Source organism: Dermacentor andersoni, chromosome 5 (assembly GCF_023375885.2).
Source record: "Dermacentor andersoni chromosome 5, qqDerAnde1_hic_scaffold, whole genome shotgun sequence".
In the NCBI taxonomy this organism is placed as follows: Eukaryota; Metazoa; Arthropoda; class Arachnida; order Ixodida; family Ixodidae; genus Dermacentor; species Dermacentor andersoni.
The window spans coordinates 80,969,213-80,982,679 of NC_092818.1; the positions used below are offsets into that span (position 1 = coordinate 80,969,213).

At 50.6% G+C, this 13,467-nt stretch overlaps 1 protein-coding gene and 1 long non-coding RNA gene across 2 annotated transcripts in view; one reads left to right on the plus strand and one right to left on the minus strand.

Moving 5' to 3' along the window:
• The window catches only part of LOC140218486 (uncharacterized), an 876,148-nt gene that overhangs the window by 216,785 nt on the left and 645,896 nt on the right, over window positions 1–13,467 (plus strand). The window lies entirely within an intron of this gene.
• Window positions 1–13,467, minus strand: part of LOC126530814 (uncharacterized) — a 205,946-nt gene that overhangs the window by 138,834 nt on the left and 53,645 nt on the right. The gene's annotated exons all lie outside the window — the stretch shown is intronic.

Genomic DNA, 13,467 nt, shown 5'->3' on the forward strand with positions numbered 1-13,467 from the left:
AGGAACCTGGCATTCTCGTATCTCGTGAGACCATGTATGCATCTGTCTGCAAGTTCGATAGGGCCATAGTGGGAGCGCAAACCACGTATTCTACAGCCATAGCTTGGTTTCTAGCAGGGATAGAACGTCAGATGGGATTCAGCGGCGACGCTGTCGCAGCATGCAGCATAGGCTCAACGATGATGTATTCAAAATAAATTGAAGGCCATTCCGCCCCGCGAAGGTGGATGGCCAGGGGAGCCGTAAACATCGCGTTAAGAAAGCTTGTGGTAAAGCTTTTATTTGTATCACTAATTTTCACTTAGGAACGACGATCGCAATGGCTTTGTGGTCAGTATGACATACACTGATCGGCACACTTGAGACTGCAAACACATTCCTTGATAATGTCGAATGGATGCACGTACGACGCTGGGTGGTCAGTTGGGCTGGATCGGTGTACTATTGCAAGCGATATGTCTGCAACATGAAATGCGCAAACCAATCCCTTTTTGGTCCCGACACATCCGCACTGAAATCACCGACAACGACCACAGGGGTAGTGTCATCGCAACTAACCCCCGCAAAATCAGTCGCAATGTACCTTACGGGGCTATGAGCAATTACATATTTTGCTTGTTTATGGGGGTAGGAGTCACTACTTACGGAGGTATGAGCCATTACTTACAGGAATATGAGCCATTGATGATAAGTTTTAGACATCCGGTTCTGTATGTTGTATGCGTGATTAGAAAGAATGTGAGCACTGTTCGCTTAACTTTGCTAAAGGCTTGGAGCCTCACATTACGGGGCTATGAACCATTGGACTTTTTTATTGCTTACGGGGGTGTAAGTGCTTACGAGGTATGAGCCATTGATGATAATAGTTTTTCTGGGCGCACACAAAAATTGTATGGTACCCAAGCCATATACAGCTCCGCTGTAAAGTGGTTCTGTTGCCAGCCCGGCAAGGGCTTGAAACGAAGTTTCAGCACTGAAGCTTCGTTTGAAGCCCTTGCAAACTTCGTACTTGGGAGTAAAACTGCTGGCGTGAGGAAGTTGGTAATTTATAGTCGTCCAGAAGTAAGATTTATCGCCAACCTTCGTTCAGGTATATCGTATGACGGGTTGCCAGACGGCTAATGCATGAACCATTCCCCAGAACCTCCCCCAATTGTTTCACGGAGTATTGTCTTTCTGTGACAACAGTTAAGGGCTTTCTTAACCGTTCGTCCGTCCATTCCGTTACGCTGACTACGACCATTGCCCTCATCAACGCTATTTTCTCTTTGTCAGGCCGCCTCGTCATCCTCAGTTTCGCCATCGCTACTATGACTTTGATCGCAACCCTTTCGAACTTTGCCTTTGAAGAACGTGTCACTGTCCACCACCGCTAATACACTAGGCACACTGGACACTGGGCGCTGGGTTGGTACTTCGCGCCCCAACAAAAGGGCTTGCATGAAGGCACTGCAGTGGTGCTTAACAGTGTGGGAGATTGGGCTAATTTATTATTTAGTAAGTGCGCAGTGCTAAGGTCATCAAGGACGTAAACGAGAAGAATACGAGCAGTGTATTCGTGCATCCTCCCATGCATCATCCCATGCATCCCTTTCTTGACTGGCGATTTAGCACGCTATCTCCGACTGGCGTGCGCGCATACTTAGGGTACATTAGCAGCAAACTAAAGCTAGTGTTAATCATGCGGTAGCAAGCCGTCTTCAACTCTGATTCGCGAAGCAATACGCGAAAGGCAGCACGTGAGCTCAACAATCCAATAAGAAGCATTTCGACGATATTTATAACGCCCGCGCCTGTTTCAGTGCGTCACCGCTACGCGCGCTGTCCCTTGTGGTATTCCGGGCGAATGTAATCACCTCGCGCAGGCTGCACGTGAGCCGCGTTTTCTCCGCAAGCTACAGCACAAACGCTCGACTGCGCAGTCTTCCGGCCTTTCAAAAACGCTTCTTCACCATACCGCCTAATCCTGGAGCTCAGCTGGCACATGAGGTTCCGTAAACGCGGCGCGTCCCACTAATGACTGTCGCCTAGCTGCCACCGTATTTTCGTCCGTGGCAGTGTTTTGAAAGTATCGAGGAAAACGGAGCGGCGCGGATGCCTCTGGGAATTACTCCCGAGCGTGTTTTCCGGCGACGTCCGCGCGTCGAGCAACGTAGACGGGATCGTGATGCCTCTTCACAGGAATACGTGCTTCCCGGAGCTTACACGCTTGCCTTATACGCGCTTATACACGTGTGGGTTGCTACTCGTCGAACGTCGTGTAATGACACTTCCTAATGTAGGTACCTTGCTCAAAGCCTGCCTACTTGGTCTGACGAGGATGATCAGGCTTTCGTAGGGCGGAAAGAATGGCCGAAAGCCAGTTAAGCTTTGAATGTCATCTAAGCCATCAATGGAAGAACAGATGAGAGAAATACGCAATGATAAAATCGACAACGAGTATGGAGGGACCGTCGTGGTGTTTCCCTCCCCCTCTCCTCACCTCCAGTCTTATTTTTATTTTTTGTTATTTCATGAGTCACAAGGAAGTCCACGTGCATTCTTATACCGGGCGTCCCACGTAACTTGAGCTACACATTAAAAATATGGAAATGCCACGTATCTGGACAAAATCAAGGTAACTATATTGCCCATCGCTTGGAGATACTCACAGTTTCTTTTTCTTTCCGCCTAACTAGATAATTATCCTCAACTAATTAATCGTCTTCTCCAATATTATAAGTAGATGAGAGTACCAATGAGAAAGTGGTACAGTAACATGAGAAACTCCCGATAGAGCTTTGTGTTGCACGATACGCGCTACATAAAAGTGTTTTTCCGAGCGTGCAAGAACTCCTCAAGTACACACAAAATGGCCGCGCGACTGGCCGCACGAGCCACATTGCGTGAATTCGCGGGCTGCTTTCACGCTCGGAGAAACCCTTTATGTAACATATTATTTCAGAAAGCCCCCAAAATTTCTACAACTGTCAGTTAGCAACATCGAGAGGGCATACACGTCTAAGAACGTGCGTATTTACGGCACTTATTCGTAACCCTCCTGCTGCGCTAAAGTAGTGTTTTATTCCTGGCCAAAACACTGCTGTAACGCAGCAAGGATGTTACAACTATCTGTCGTAAATTCGTGTGTTAATGAAACGGCGTACTGTCTCGATTTTTCTTGCTGAAAGTTGTTGAAATTTTGGCGGACTTATGAAATGTTATGTTTTTGAAAAATTCTTTCCATTGATTTACGCCTGGTGCGCTGCTGCAAAGTTCGACGGATAGCCGAAGCGGCGGTGTTCGAAATTTCTTGACACGAGGTGGCCGAAATTAATCCAAGGGAGGCACAAATTATACCGCACTATTTCGCTACGGCGTACTTGCTCTCACATCACTATTTTCACATCGAAAGGTTTAACTCCAGGAGCTGTCCAACCCCACTTGCCAGTGTCAGCCTGTCGCCAAACCCTTCGACATCTTAGTCTTTTTTTCCTTTACTTATAGCAATCTGCATTCGCTTTACCAACCACTTCCAGGGTCATGTAATACAAAAGCCATTCCTCGCAGCCACAAGCGTGGTTGTAACACACGAGCAGGTTTCGGAATGATGCATTTGCTTCACGGAGTTTCAAGATTCAGTGCCTCAATTGTTTCCTATATTTCAAATGTTCAAAACGTGTTCCCGCTCACCGAACGGCAGCGCTCTATAATAAAGCTCTCAACGGAAACAGAAAACAATATTTAGCGCAAGAGTGAGGTATTGTTAAAGAAGACGGACGGACTTCACATGAAAGAGAAAGTGCGCAGTTACGCGTTTGTTTGCAATTTTGTTGACGCTTTCCTGAGCGCGATACCCAGAAAAGGAAAGCTATAGTTCCTTTCTTCTTATCTCTTTCTCGCTCTCACACACACACTCAAGAAGCAAATCTGTTTGCTCGCGCCCGTCCTAGGGGTCTTGTTACGCTTGACTTCTTTCTTTGGTCTTTGTGAACAACTTTAAGAAACGCTGCCACTCTCTTTCTCTCCTTCTGACGGCATCACTAATGGCATATTCTGTTTGCCTTGAAGGAGGTCACGCTCCACGGTACTCGCCTTCGACGCGCTCGAACCATCAGAAAGGAAAAGTGAAATTGGAAAACAAAGCTAATATCATTCGGCAACTTCAATGGAACGCAGATGGGTGCTGAGGGGCCCCCTCCGCCCCTCCCACGCTCCCCTCCGACCCCCCATGGGAAGAAAGAGATTACCGTTATCATTCATTAAGCCGCCGGCTCCGAGAACTTCTGTTGTTTACACGCTAACATCATGCTTCCCTCTCGGTCCTACGTGTTCTTGTGTGTACGCTCTTATGCGAGAACTTGTGTGATTTGTTTGCCCTTATTTTCCGTGCTGCTTCGATTTCTGAACGTCTGCGCAGGTTTGGGTTGAGAGCGCACCCCGAGGAGGAGATGAGATTCCTGCCCGGTCGTTAACTAACGCGCTCACCAAGCGAAGCGAAAGAACATCAAAAGGAGCGCACCTCGGCGATCGTAAGGCGACCTCGAGCGCACGTAAAGAGATAAAGTGGTAATGCAAGCATGATGACGTTATTCAGAGAAAAATAAAAGTGACGGTGCTAGACGAGAACGCTCAATAAAGATTCCGGAAGAAAAAGATTAAAGTACTCGGACGCTGGTGATGGAGCCAGCCATACCTCGGCTGATGGACTCAAGTGGGCGGGATAGAGAGATCATCCCCACATGATGTTATATTGATGAGCATGATAACCAATGACAGCGGGTACGATTTCAATGTCGGTAAAGAAAAACTTTATTTTAAGCCCATTTCTCGTTTCTGTCTTGTTCTCTTGTTTCTTTGAACTGGCTTATCTTTGCTATGTGCTGTTTGGCTAAGCGAGGGATAGCAGGCGTCACCCATGAGGCCAAGCTCTCTTATGGACACATATTTAATAATCAATCTTTCGGTGGTGCGATTGATACTTGCAAGCAGATATTCCATGGGTTGGTCTTCCATTCTCACGTGCTATCTTAATGTGCATTTCTTTAGGCCCGGCATGTATATGATTACGTTGTTTACTGTCTCCTCCCTGCTTCTCAGAAACAATCCATGGAGAAAATTATCATGTCATACCAGATACCAGTATTAGCTAGCAATGCAATGCGACACTAGCAATGCGATAAGCGAGCAGCCATGTACCGAAGGATAACTTGTGACCCGCAACAGTGCGTGCCAGAGATTCACATGGTGTACGCTGGTCTTCATATCCGACGGAGACGTACGAATCCCAGCTAAAGTTTGCACCCAAATAAAAAGAGAAACAATAAATAAATCGCAATAACATATAAAAACAGATGAGGAGTGTTTTGTAACTATATGCGCTACGCAGTTATTGTGACCTGTTCCACATACTTGTCACTATTGCCATCATGGATACATTGTGTCATGATACGGCTTAACACTCTTTTGTAGCGTGCTTCTGTGCTTCGCGTGCTTCTGCGCTGCCATACTGCGCATGCGCGAGAGCCGCGTGACGTCACGAGAGGCGCAGCTGCGTCGCCCTCGCTGCCGCCGACTGCGGCGCATTCCAGAGGTGTGACGTCGCAGTTTCCGCTGACGCGCCGTCGCCGTGTTTGCCCGCTGCTGCATTTAAGGCCTAAAAATATTCTGACATAGCGTGAACACGCGCACACGTTTCGTCACGTTGGCGAGAACAATAGCGCCTATAGTTCAACCCATGGTTCGACGCACTGGCACCGTCAACGTAACCAGACCCGGCCAATTCAATCCCGCGTATTATTTTAAAGACATTGTCCTGCATTATCAATCTGGCCATAGCCTTTGCCCTCACCCGAGTAAAGGACTATCTAAGACGGAGGAGCGGCTTCTACTCCGTCTCTATACGAACACTCTGCTGTGCCCGGCAGCACTCAAACATTTTGATCGTTCCTTCACGGGCAGTTGTCCGTACTGTGCGGAGACGACTTCGGACATCTACCACATGGTGTGGTAGATGCCCATCTAACCCAGCTATTGCCCCTCACCCCAACCCCCCTCGGAAGGACTGGGAGGCGACCCTGCTCGGCTGCTATATATTGTTACACACGAGGTGTTTAACGCAGAACCAGAGGAATCTGGTTGATAGGCGCGGTTGTTGAAGAGCGGTCTCGCGGCAGCTTGGCCAACGTCGTTCTCTTCTTTCTTCTCGTTGTCTCCGCGGCAGGCGTGGTTCATGACAGCTTGTGACATTTCCCCGCTGGCAGACGAAGCCCGCCGGGCGAGTCAGTCATCTCGTGGGTTGTAACGCCTCAGACGCGCGACGTGCGTCACTTCAGCCTTGGCCGAGCGTCGTCCACTGCTCGTGACACGCGCAATGCGGTAGTTTACTTCGCTGAGGCGCTCCAGAATAACGTAAGGGCCGACGTAGTGGGCGAGAAACTTCTGGCACAAGCCACGCTTCCGCAACGGCGTCCAGAGCCACACAAGGTCCCCAGGATCGAAGGAAACGTGGCGGTGACGCCCGTCATAGCGGATCTTGGACCGGTCCTGCGATGCTAGGGTGCGTAGCCTAGCGAGGCGTCGCGCTTCTTCTGCTCGACATAGGATCTGATCAATTGATTCGTTGTCATGAGCGAAGTAGGGAAATATGGTGTCGAGGGTGTAGCGCGGCGGACGAGCATACAGAAGGAAAAATGGTGAGTAACCAGTGGTCTCGTGTCTCGCGGTATTGAAGGCATAGGTAATGAAAGGCAAGATACTGTCCCAATTCTTGTGTGCTGAATCGACGTACATGGATAGCATGTTGGCAAGCGTTCTGTTTGTGCGCTCGACCAGACCATTAGTTTGTGGATGGTAGGGCGTAGAATGGCGGAAGCTACATGAACACAGACGAAGGGTTTCTTCAACCACGTCCGCGGTAAACTGTCGCCCACGATCGCTGATTACTATGCGAGGAGGTCCATGTCGGAGTATAACGTTAGCCAGCAAGAAGATAGAAACTTCTGTAGCTGTGGCCGATGGCAATGCGGCGGTCTCACAATAGCGGGTCAGGTGATCTACGCAAACGATAACCCAACGATTACCCTTGGAGGATCGCGGGAAAGGGCCCAGAAGATCTGTACCAACTTGCTCAAAGGGGACGCTAGAAGGGGGAACTGGTTGAAGCAGGCCATGTGGCGCTTGTGGCGGACGCTTGTAGCGCTGGCATTGAGAGCAGCTGGCGACGTACCGTTCGATATCTTTCCGCATCTTAGGCCAGTAAAAACGTTCTTGAGCCCGGTAGAGTGTACGTGTGGAACCAAGATGACCGGAAGTTGGGTCATCGTGCATGGCGTGTAATACTTGGTGGCGAAGGTTCTTGGGGACAACTAAAAGGTAGCGTGCACCGGTGGTCGAGTAGCTCTTCTTATACAGCGCGCCACCATCACGTAGGCGAAAGCGACTGCCTGCAGGTGACTCCTGTGCTGCCGCGAAGAGCGGTTGTAAGCTCTCGTCCTTGTGCTGCTCGGATATGACGGTACGCATATCCGGAAATTCCGGGGACACAAAAGCGATGTATTCATCAAAATTGTCCGCATCACATTCAGTTGTTTGAAGTGGCATCCGAGAGAGACAATCAGCGTCAGCATGTCGCCGGCCACTTTTGTAGCAAATAACGAAATCGTATTCCTGTAGACGGAGGGCCCAGCGCGCTAGTCGTCCTGAGGGATCCCGCAGATTCACAAGCCAGCATAGCGAATGATGATCTGTTATCACAGTGAAGGGGTGCCCATAGAGATACGAACGAAACCGTTGCACGGCGAAGATGACCGCCAGACACTCTTGTTCGGTGACTGTGTAGTTGCGCTCGGAGCGGCTCAAGGACCGGCTAGCGTAAGGGATCACGTGCTCACTGTCGTCAACACGCTGAACTAGCACAGCACCGATGCCTACGCCACTGGCATCGGTGTGAATTTCAGTTGGTGATGAAGGATCAAAGTGCCGAAGAATTGGTTGGAATGTCAACAGGAACTTGAGCTGGCGAAACGATGAGTCGCAATCTGCAGTCCACTCAAAGGGAACGCCTTTTTGGAGAAGGCGTGTAAGGGGATGAGCCATGTCAGCAAACCGGGGAATGAATCGGCGAAAATAGGAGCACAAGCCCAAGAAACTTCTTAACTGCTTGACAGAGTTGGGTACTCTAAATGCTTCTACGGCCGCAGTCTTTTGTGGATCTGGTCGGATGCCTTCTTTAGCGACGAGATGGCCTAGCACAAGAGTTTGTCGTTCCCCAAAACGGCATTTTTTTGAATTGAGCACGAGGCCCGCTTTCTCCAAGCAGTTCAAGACCAAATCCAAACGTTTGTTGTGCTCACTAAACGTTCGCCCGAAGATCACAACGTCGTCTAAGTAGCACATGCAAACTTCCCATTTTAAGCCGCGTAATATCGTGTCCATGAACCTTTCGAACGTTGCAGGTGCGTTACACAACCCGAAAGGCATCACGTTAAACTCGAATAGTCCGTCGGGTGTTACAAATGCTGTCTTTTCTCTGTCGTCCTTGTGTATAGGAATTTGCCAGTAACCTGACCGTAAATCGATTGAGGAAAAGTAAGATGCCGCAAAGAGACAGTCGATGGCGTCGTCAATTCGTGGGAGCGGATATACATCTTTCTTAGTGACGGCGTTTAGGCGACGGTAATCAACACAGAACCGCCACGTACCGTCTTTCTTCTTCACCAATATCACGGGTGCTGCCCAAGGACTAGATGATTCTCGAATGACGCCTTTGCATAGCATTTCTTGGACCTGATCACTGATTATCTTGCGTTCTGACGGAGATACACGATAGGGTTTTTGTCGGATTGGCTGGGCGGCTCCTGTGTTGATGCGGTGACGAGTTCTGGACGCAGGAATTGATGGCGGGCCCTCGTGCTGCGCAAAGTCGAATACCGAGGTATGTTTCGTAAGCAGGGCCATCAAAACTCGACGCTCGTGATCGCTGAGTGACTTGTCAATCATGGAAAGTATCTTCGAGCTCCCGGGGCTCGAAACACTGGTTGCTCCTCCATCGGGGAGCTCTGTAAGTACTGCCACCGATACGGGCGAGTCTTCCTGAAACGTGGCAATCTTTAGGCCTTGAGGTAGCACTGCCGCTTCAGTGGAACAGTTTAGCGCCCACAGCCCCGCGCATCCATTGGTCACTGAGACTACGCAGTGCGGAACTAACACGTTTTTCTTGAGGCAGTTCCGATGTACAGGTTCCACTGCAGCGTCGAACGAGATAGGAGCCGGAGATGAACAGGCGACGGCAACACGCATCGCGGATAAGGCGGGCACAACTGTATCCTCAGACACGCACAGCACACTCTCCGGGCAAGCTTCACCTTCAAAGAGCACAGGTGAAACACTGGTGTCGACACTGAGTTCTCCCGTCCGGCAGTCAACATTCGCACCACACAATTGCAAAAAGTCAATCCCCAGAATCACGTCATGCGAGGAGCGAGGAAGAACAGTAAACTCTGCATTAAAAACTTTCCCACCCAATGACACATCCACGTTACACACACCAACCGGGTATAATGATTCACCACTGACTCCACGGAAACTTGTGCACTGGTCCCAACGAAACATAACCTTGCGTCCCAGAAGGCCTTTAAACCCCACACTCATGACCGAGACAGTTGCTCCCGTGTCGACTAAAGCCATTGTAGAGACCCCATCAATCAGTACATGAACCTTATTCTTTAGCATGAAAATAGTTGGAGGCAGTTGAATCGGCAGCACACATTTTCCAGCGACCTCACCTCCATCGGCCGCGCTGGCTAGTTTCCCGGCGGGGGCGACACGAAACGGCGCCGAGGCGATGGTGACGTGAATCGCGGCCGAGGGGATGGTGATCGGGAGGCTCGGAAGGCTGGTGGTGGCGTCAGAGTACGGTCGGAGGCAGGGGAGCGGTAGCGGTTCCGGGTTCTTTCTTCTCCAAGGTAGGTCTCCTGGGCGCTGCATCGGTCCTCTCGAAAGTGGCTTCCTGAAGTGGAGTCTCCTGGCCACTGAGTGCGCAGTGTACGACCGCTAGACCGCATAGTGGGCGCTGACGATCCGTAGTTCGATGCTCGGCGTCGGCTACAGTACCTAGCTATATGGCCAGGCATGCCGCAGCAGTAACACACTGGCGAAGGGCGAAGTTCAGAATGCGGGTTGAAGTATTCTGCCGAAGACATCGGTTGAGGGTAACGAGGCTCTTCCCCTTGAAAGTCGTAGGTAGCGGCGAGTCTTCGTGGACGAAAGTTGCGTGGGCGTGGATCAAAACGTTGAGGGGGCGAATCATTGCGTGGTGGTTCGGTCGTAATGTAATGCGGTTCGTCTCTGGAGCCGTTAAGATCCGCGACGTTCACCGAGTGGTTCCAAGTAGCCGAAGGGGGTTCCCAAAGAGTGTCTCGGAAAACGGAGGAGCTGTAACGTGGCGCCGCATAACGTGCCTGTTCGTCATGTCGCTGTAGCTCCTCGCGGACTATCTGGCGGATGGCGGACGATAGGTATGGGAGCGGAGGGCTCGTGTCAACACTTGCTACAGTTGTTACATTGGCCAGCCGTCCAAACTTTGGTGTAATTCGGCGAGTCTTCAGCGCCTCGAACGTACGGCAGTGCCGTATCAGTTCTGATACAGTGTGCAAGTTCTCTTTACCAATGAGGAAGTTGTACACGTCTTCCGCTATTCCTTTTACCACGTGTCCCACTTTATCTTCCTCTGTCATGTGAGGGTTCACGGTTCGGCACAGCTTCAAAATTTCTTCGATATAGGTAGTGCAAGTCTCGCCGGGTACCTGAGCTCTCTGGGCTAATGTGAGTTCCGCACGTTTCCTCTTTGCGTCCGAGTCACCGAAACACTTTTTGATCTCCTCAACGAAGCGTGTCCATGTAGTTAGCATGTCCGCGTGGTTGTCATACCATACCAGCGCCGTGCCGGCCAAGAAGAAAACAACGTTCCTAAGCTGACTGGCAGCATTCCAGTTATTGTATTGGCTTACCCTTTCGTAATGGGTTAGCCACTCATCCACATCTTCCTCTGCCTTCGCCGAGAACGTGCGTGGCTCTCGGTAGTGCTGGATAGGGACTGGGCTTGCCGAGGCACTGCTGGTGAGGGTATTTTGCTCTGTAGCCATGATTGAGCGCGACGGCGAAAGTCCGGCGAGGCGACGGCTTCGGCGTAGCTCTAGTGCTGGTGGTTCCGTTGTAAGTCGTGGGAGGTACCCCGCACAGCTCCACCAAATGTTACACACGAGGTGTTTAACGCAGAACCAGAGGAATCTGGTTGATAGGCGCGGTTGTTGAAGAGCGGTCTCGCGGCAGCTTGGCCAACGTCGTTCTCTTCTTTCTTCTCGTTGTCTCCGCGGCAGGCGTGGTTCATGACAGCTTGTGACAATATATATGACCTTCAGGCCCAAAGGGCCTTGGTCGAGCGCGCCCGCGAAGCGGCCGACGCCACTGGGGTCCCGTACTAGGGATTCCACCTAGCATTTTAAGGGCCGGGCCCTTAAGGACCGGCCCATGCGTACTTGCATGTGCTTCTCTCCTGAGAGCAATAAAAGTTTTTCACCATCACCACCACAAACCAGGCCAACGCGCTCGGATGCCCACGGCATCTAACGACGCTCGCCCGCGCGCCGATAACGTCGGACAACGCGCCTCTACGATTGCGGCGCCGCGCAGCACTGCGCATGCGCGAGGAGGGCGCACCGTGCGTATAAATGCGCGGGAGAGACGGTTGATGCAGCGCGCTCGACATGGAGGATAAGGAGAGTCGAGCCGCTGCCAGTCGGCGCAAAAGACTGGAAATTAACCAAACATAACCGCACCTTTACGCTACGTATATCCTGGCATAGCTGAGCTAAGTCACTGCCAATTTTTTCCCTTTAATTCGTCCATACCCAAAGACGAAGCCATAACATTGCCCTTTACTTGCATACAGATGTAGGCGTGCGCCAGATATGCTTCATTGTTTTAAAATCATCACACAAGTGTGTATGCTTTATTCCACGCGCCAGCCAGCACGCGTAATTCCCCCTCCTACAGGCAGTTGCCACCTATCTCCTTTTCCTTCTTCTGTCTCTGATCGCGTTTCTAAATACAAACCTAACAATAACAACGTCTACGCAAATTCGATCACAAAGCCAGAATAAAAGCACTGTGACTAGCCGAGAAGCATCCGAGAAAAAAGTCGCAGTTTAGCCCGCAAGCAAAAGCACCGATTGCGGTAGCAAATTAGTAAAAAAGCTACACGAAATAAGGACAGTAGTTTTACTGGCAGTATAACTTGGGAACATGGCGCGCTTCCGGCCCGCCTTTCTCGATCGCGCACGCGAGATTGAAACGTGTTCGCCGGCTCACCTTCACGCGCTTTCCCTCGCACAAGCAGCACACGATGCGCGGCGACGAGTTTATCGCCCTTGATATGGAGCCTCACGGCGACGGCGACGGCAGAAATGCGCCTGGTGTTTGCATATAATTGCTATCGCGATAAAACCTTTCTACTGCCCAATGGTACGGGGTGGGCAAGCCGACTTAAGTAACGACAACAATATCTACTATACTAGAGTCATTGTTAAGAGGCAGAGACGCGGTACTCATAGCCGGCGAGAATCACAGCACTAGGGTTCGTTTTTTCCAAGTTCGAGCGTAGCCGCCGTTGTAGACTGGCTGTTCGCATGGCCATTTAACTCCTTCGTACATCTGCCATAGAGTGCTACGACGAACTTTTCCCCGAGCGTCGCAGCATGAATTAAGGCCAAGCCTAATTTTTGAGCTCCCCACAGCATCAGCTATGCCAGCGCAAGTGTGCTATATGTTCTTGTTTCGAGCTAACGGCGCCGCCCTCTTGAGCTTACGCTGGACATGTTTCGCCAGCAGCAAAAGTTACGAATCGCGCAAGAACGGTCGGGGATTTTACGTGCCCAAACCCCCGTCTGAGTGTGACGCGCACCGCAGTGGGGGAACCCCGGATTAATTTTGACCGCCGGGGGTTTCTCAACTTGCACTCCATGCAGAGTACACCAGCGTGCTTTTTTTTTTCTTGCATTTTGCCTTCATTGAAATGCGGCTGCTACAGCCGGGATTTGATCCCGCGACTTCATGCTCAGTAGCGCTACGCCATAACCACCAAGCCACCACGATGGGTGACGAAGCACGCAACTTCTTCACCACATGCTGCTCCTAGGTGCCCGCAACGCTCTTAGTTCACTCTACAGGGAACAAACGCTTATAGCAAGCGCTATGGCATTTGAAGTGTCGTATTACAATAGGCAACGCCGTCTAGCAGGAAGAACACACACACAAAGATAGTAATAAAGAAAAGTTGAGGAGACACTCCGCTTTCTAAAGGCGGATGACCAGCGAAGCTGTAGCATATCACACAAGGTTAGACCAAGGTACGTGTATTTATTTTTATCATTTGGTGATGTTAGTAACGATAGCTTTGTGATTACTGTGATATACGCTGTTTGGTTGGGT